This window comes from Myotis daubentonii, chromosome 1 (assembly GCF_963259705.1).
Source record: "Myotis daubentonii chromosome 1, mMyoDau2.1, whole genome shotgun sequence".
Lineage (NCBI taxonomy): Eukaryota > Metazoa > Chordata > Mammalia > Chiroptera > Vespertilionidae > Myotis > Myotis daubentonii.
Window position 1 is genome coordinate 166,437,434 of NC_081840.1, and position 5,997 is coordinate 166,443,430.

General features: G+C 41.3%; 1 pseudogene; it reads left to right on the plus strand.

The window, feature by feature from the left end:
• Positions 1 to 2,818: 2,818 nt before the first annotated feature.
• Positions 2,819 to 5,443, plus strand: LOC132238202 (sodium/hydrogen exchanger 9B1-like; annotated as a pseudogene).
• Positions 5,444 to 5,997: the final 554 nt, after the last annotated feature.

Consider the following 5,997-nt stretch of genomic DNA (forward strand, 5'->3'; position numbering starts at 1 on the left):
GTTTCAGCAAATTGAATTACATTCTGTTAGGTTTGATTCAAAAAATGGAATAGGTTCTATAACTATAATACTATAAACAAAAAGGTACTATAAAATTTCCAGATTATTTATCAGGTCAACTATTTTAATTTTCAAATTATATTATTTAAAATAAATGTGTTTTTCTCCAATGTTATTAGCTAATCCGTTTAAAACCTCTAAAATAGTTAATGATAATTCAGTGCAGAAATAAAATAAAGATCACACTTTTCCATTTCCCCTTTTATTCAAAATCCCTAGGAATGACAGGGAAAAAATTAAAATGTATAATTGTGCTGGAAAGCAAGAGAGGATATCATTGATGAAAAAGTACTTCTAATAAAGCCCTTAAGAGACAGAAAGCAGATAGAACTGGCTGAGGAAAAAGCCATAGCAGAAATAACACAGAAAAGAGATGCTGTGAAAATTGAATGCTCTGAAACAATGGATACTAGGTGAACTGACCCTCCTCCTTCCCCAAAGGTCCTCTCCCCCATTTGTCAAATAGAGGCCAGCTGAGGCCTTTGCTCCAGGTTGTAAAAGTGAGGTTGGACAGGTAAGCTGGAGAGACAGGGCACTGCCCTTTGCAAATGACATCAACCAGTAACACATCTTGCTCCCAGTCCCCAACTTTGGAGAGTAACTTCAAATACAGGACCCAAACCAAGAATTGCCAAATATGTGAGGAAATCCAGTATCACAAAACAGGTGTACTAAAGTCATCAACAGAACCTAAAACCTGAGGAAAAATGCTTAAGGAGCAAATAAAAAGAGGCTTTAATAAAAATGAAATTAATATTCTTAATGATCTACACTAATAAAAGAGAAAAATGGTAATTGGCATACGACGCTACCCTTTTCATTGGCTAATCAGGGCTATATGCAAATTAACTGCCAACAAGATAATTTGCATATGTAGGCACAATGCAGGGAGGCGAAAGGGAAAGCAGGAAGAAGCCCCCTGCCACTGACAGTGATCGGAAACCCAGGGGGGAGCTAAGAGCTGGGGGGCAGGGCAAAGGCGGCCCTGCCCCCCAGCCATGATCGGAGAATCAGGCACCTTTTCCGCCCTGGCCAGTGATAGCAGGAAGTAGGGGTGGAGCCAGCATGGGAGCTGGGCACAGTCGAAGCTGGCAGTCCCGGGAGCTAGGGGTCCCTTGCCTGGGCCTAAAGCAGAGCCCACGATCACGGGGCTGCTGCAGCTGCAGGTCCCCGCTGCCTGGGCCGGACGCCTAGGCCAGAGGTGTTAGGCCTGGGCAGGGGCGGAGCCTGCAACCGCGGGGAGCTGGGGGTCCCCTGCCCAGGCCTGATACCTCTGCCGGAGGCCTCAGGCCTGGTCAAGGGGCCGATCCGGTGATTGGTGATCGGAGGGTGATGAGGGTCAACTCCTCTGGCCGAGGCATCAGGCCTGGGTGGGGGGCGGAGCCGGGGATTGGGGGGATATGATGGTCCCCTTGACCAGGCCTGATGCCTGGGTCAGAGGCATCAGGCTTGTGCGGCGGGTGGAGCAAGCGATCAGAGGGAGATGGGGGTCCCCTGCCCAGGCATGATTCCTGGGCCAGAGGCCTCAGGCCTGGGCGGGGGCCAGAGCCAGTGATCGGGGGGAGATGGGGGTCCCCTGTCCAAGCCTGACACCTCTGGCAGAGGCATCAGGCCTGGGCAAGGGGCCGTTCCTGCGATTGGAGGGTGATGGGGGTCAACGCCTGAGGGCTCCCAGTATGTGAGAGGGGGCAGGCTGGGCTGAGGGACACTCCCCCCACACACCCAGTGCACGAATTTCGTGCACTGGGCCCCTAGTATAACAAATAAAAAAGAACAGCAATTACAACAAAGCAATTTTAGAACTTAGAAATAAAATATACTACTATTAAAATAAAACTCAATACGTGGGCTGAATGATAGAATGGACACAACTGAAGAGTATGTTAATAAGCTGGAAATCACACTGACTAACTTACCCTAAATGCAGTGCAATAAACTACATGGGTTGGGAAATGAAATAAAAGTTAAGGCTAGAGAGAAAGTCCCAGAAAGTCTTGCATCCATGAAATGGAGTTCCAAGGAGAAAAAAGAGAGAGGCAGGGCTGAAAAAAACAAACAAATAAAAGTAATGATAGGAGAATTTTTCAAAAACATAAAAAAAACCCCAATTCTTCAGATTTAAAAGAAAATTGAGCAATATGAAAAACAACCATAGGTATCTATAATAATAAAAGAATAATATGCTAATTAGATTGGACAGCCGAAGACCTTTCAGACATAATTCCGGATGTCCTTCCAGATGAATACACTGTGGCAGAGGCCGAGGTAGAGGCGGTTAGAGGCAATCAGGCAGACAGGCAAGCAGTTAGGTATGATCAGGCAGGCAGGTGAGCAGTTAGGAGCAATGAGGCAGGTAGGCAAAGTGGTTAGGGGTGATTAGGCAGGCAGGTGAGCTGTTAGGGGTGATCAGGCAGGCATGTGAACAGGTTTGAGAGAGGTTGCAGGCCCCCTTCCCCTGTGCAGAATTTCATGCACTGGGCCTCTAGTGTTATTATAAATTATTAAAGAAGGATAATATCATAAAAGTTTTTAGAGAAGAAAATATCTGCCAAGGAAAAAGAATCTGATATTAGATTTTATTATTGCAATGCTGGATGCAGGAAGTCAATAAAGCAAATTTTTAAAGTAGCAAGTGAAAATAAACCTAATCTAATTTAAATTTGAATTAATCTAAAAAAACCCTAAAATATTCACTAATAGCAGGACAATTATATGAAACATAGTATATCCATATTATATTATTCAGCAGATAAATATAATGCCATCTCGAAGACACACTGATGGGAAAAAAAGTAAGTTACAGAAATATATACATATATAAGTTATACTGAGATGTACATATATATATTAGTCATGCCTCAACTAGAGAAACGAAATCACTAGGAAATATACATTAAGAGCTTTATTGCAAAGAGTTGGTTTATACAATTGTCAGAATTGGCTAGGCAAGTCTGAAAATCATAGGGCAGACCATCAGGAAGGGAACTGTTTAAAACAGACACAAACAGAATTTACTATCCTCCAACAGACTTTTTTAAAAAATAATTTTTGTTTTTCAATTATAGTTAACATACAGTAATATTGTAGTTTCAGATGTACAATGCAGTGATTAGACATTTCTATAACATAGTGATCACCCCAATAAACTTAGTACCTGCTGATACCATACATAGTTATCAACAGTATCATAGACTATATTCTCTATGCTATACTTTACATCCCCATGACTGTTTTGTAACTACCAATTTGTACTCCTTAATCCTTTCCTCCTTTTCACCCATCCCCTTAACATCCCTCTTATCTGGAGAACTATCAAAATGTCCTCTGAATTTATGAGTTTGTTTCTGCTTTGTTTGCTCATTTGTTGTTTTGTGTTTTTTTTTGTTGTTTTTTTTTAGATTCAGCATACAAAAGAAATCATATGGTATTTGTTTTCTGTATGATTTATTTCACTTAACATAGTACCCTCCAGGTCCATGTTATTGCAAGTGCAAGATTTCATTCTTTTTTTATGGCTAAGTCATATTCCATTGTATATATTCACCACTTCTTTATTCATCTATTGATGGACACTTAAGTTGCTTCCATATCTTGGTTATTGTAAATAATATTGCAGTGAACATATGGATGCTTATGTCTTTTTGAATTAGTGTTTTGGGTTTTATCAGAAAAACACCCAAAAGTGGAATTGCTGGGTCGTTCTTTGTCTCTTATTATAGCCTTTATTTCAAAGTCTATTTTTTCTAGTATAAGTATTGCTATCCCCGTTTCCACTTTCATATCTTTTTCTATCCCTTTACTTTCAGTCAGTGTATGTTTTTTAATCTGAAGTGAGTCTATTGTAAACAGCATATATGTAAGAATCTTGTTTTCTTATAAATTCATTTATCATATGTAATTTGATAGGAGTATTTAATCCATTTAAAATAACCTTTCAGCAAGTATTTTACCCTCCAGCCTCACGCAGAGTGTGCGGTGGTTGCTGGGCACCAGGGTGGAGAGTTATAGATCTAAAGGAGTTATAGATCCTCAAAGATGATAATACTGGAGAAGATGAAGAAACTAAGGAAATGGTCTTCTCAGAAACAGAGGAAACAAAACCACAGGTGACAAAAAGTACTTGTCCTCCACAAGGACGATTGAATAACTGTATTACAAATGGAGTTTTAATTTTTATTCTATGGTTTGCAATCTGGTCAATCTCAAGCCCTAACCATTACCCTGATGAAAATTTATTTGGACGATTCATTGTCTCTTTTTGTTCCCTAATTGGGGGCAAACTTTTGGAAGTCATTAGAATACCTTCAGTGCCTCCACTTCCATCTCTTCTTGGGATGTTATTGGCTGGTTTTACCATTAGGAATGCTCCATATATCAGTGAGTGCATCCATATTAGTAACAAGTGGTCTTCAACTTTAAGAAATACTGCCCTTACCCTTTCCTAATAAAAGCTGGACTTGGACTCGATCCACAGGCTTTGAAGTGTTTGAAGAGAGTTTGTTTAAGATTGTCTATGGGTCTATGCCTCATGGAGGCATGTTCGACTGCTGTTATTTTCCACTTCCTTATGAATTTTCCCTGGGAATGGGGATTTCTTTTAGGTTTTGTGGTCGGTGCTATCTCTCCTGATGTTGTTGTCCCTTCCATGCTACATTTGCAAGAAGAAGGATATGGCATTGAGAAAGGCATTCCAACCTTACTAATGGCTGCTAGCAGTGTGGATGACATCGTCGCTATCGCTGGATTTAGTACATTCATGAGCATATCTTCTCCACGGGTGGCAAACTTCATAATCTCCTAACTTCTTTTCAGAATGTAATTATTGGTGTGCTACTAGGAACATTTTTGGGAATTTTTCTTCGATATTTTCCAAGTGAAGATCAGACAAATCCTCCAATGAAGAGAGCATGCCTTATTTTGGGTTTGTGTGTTTCTGCCATCTTAGTCAGCAATAGCATCAGTACACGCGGAGCTGGAGGATTATGCACACTAATGTTGACTTTCATTGGAGGAATGACCAAAGATAAGATTGGAGTCCAAAAAATTATTGCATTTGCATAGGATATTTTTCAACCCCTTCTTTTTGGTTTGGATTGGAAGTATCTATTGCAACTCTTAAATCAGATGCTACTGGTATTTCTATTGCTAGTATGAGTTTGGCATTATTGGTTCAAATTTCTTTTACATTTTTCTTGATGTCTTTTGCTGGTTTTAATTTTTTTAAAAATATATTTTTATTGATTTTTTACAGAGAGGAAGGGAGAGGGATAGAGAGTTAGAAACATCGATGAGAGAGAAACACCGACCAGCTGCCTCCTGCACACTCCCCACTGGGGATGTGCCCACAACCAAGGTACATGCCCTTGACCGGAATCGAACCTGGGACCCTTCAGTCTGCAGGCTGATGCTCTATCCACTGAACCAAACCGGTTTTGGCGCTGGTTTTAATTTTAAGAAAATATGTATTGTTCATTTTGGCTGCCTCTCTGCTTTTTTTTTGTTTCTATGTATGAGGTAGAGCTGCTACATCTCCTAGGCTTAGCAGCATGGCCTAATGTATGTCCTTTAGGGTCCAGTGGAATAGCCTCCCTGATCACCCCAGCTGGGAATTTGAGGTGTGCCCCTCATGTGGGCTGTATACCCTTCTGTTGTAATTGAGTCTTGATTGCTTTTGGCCCATCAAGGACTGGCTTTGATCACTGACCACCTACCTGTGACCATCTTGGAGGATCAGCTGTGCAGGGGCCCGCCACACAAAGCAGTAGGGCTCTGGTAACCACTGAGTCTACCCCTTGAATGTGTCAGAGGTGGTTGAATGATGGTGCTTCAACATGGTCTGAAGTTTTCCACTGGTTGTACTGGCTCTGGGGCCTCCCAGAAGGTGCAGGCCAACATCAGTCACTGTGTTCTGCCTGGGGCCACCAGGCATAAGTTACA